This window comes from Propithecus coquereli, unplaced genomic scaffold (assembly GCF_000956105.1).
Source record: "Propithecus coquereli isolate 6110/MARCELLA unplaced genomic scaffold, Pcoq_1.0 Scaffold327, whole genome shotgun sequence".
Lineage (NCBI taxonomy): Eukaryota > Metazoa > Chordata > Mammalia > Primates > Indriidae > Propithecus > Propithecus coquereli.
Window position 1 is genome coordinate 894,337 of NW_012148919.1, and position 472 is coordinate 894,808.

At 32.2% G+C, this 472-nt stretch overlaps 1 protein-coding gene across 2 annotated transcripts in view; it reads left to right on the forward strand.

Moving 5' to 3' along the window:
• The window catches only part of KLHL1 (kelch-like family member 1), a 347,076-nt gene that overhangs the window by 157,326 nt on the left and 189,278 nt on the right, over positions 1–472 (forward strand). The window lies entirely within an intron of this gene.

Genomic DNA, 472 nt, shown 5'->3' on the forward strand with positions numbered 1-472 from the left:
TGACATTATAGAACTACGATAATTTCATTTTATGCTTCCTTTTTTAGATTTTTTTCTTTCAGTGGCATTTCTCTGTTACAGACTATGCCTGTGTTACATCTTTAATAGTAATTTTTTAAGAGGAATTAAAGGTAGAGGGATTGATTATGGTACAAAAGAAATGTGATAAATCAATCTTTGCCTGAAGGGGAAACCAATCTGTTCTTTGTGTACAGAACCAAGTAGAAATCAGGCATCTCCACTCTTAAAGAATGCTTTCAGAAATTTATTGTAAATTCCTATAATGCTCAAGGAAAAGATAACTTCTAATAGAATATTAGATGTTCACCCCTAAACCCCAAATTATTCTAAATATATTAAAGTCATGCATAGAGCTAGACTATATGAGGTAACAAACTGCATCTGTCTTGTTCACAGTTGTATTCTTAATGCTTAGTATAGCCCCTGTCTCGTTTAGGCACACAATAAACAA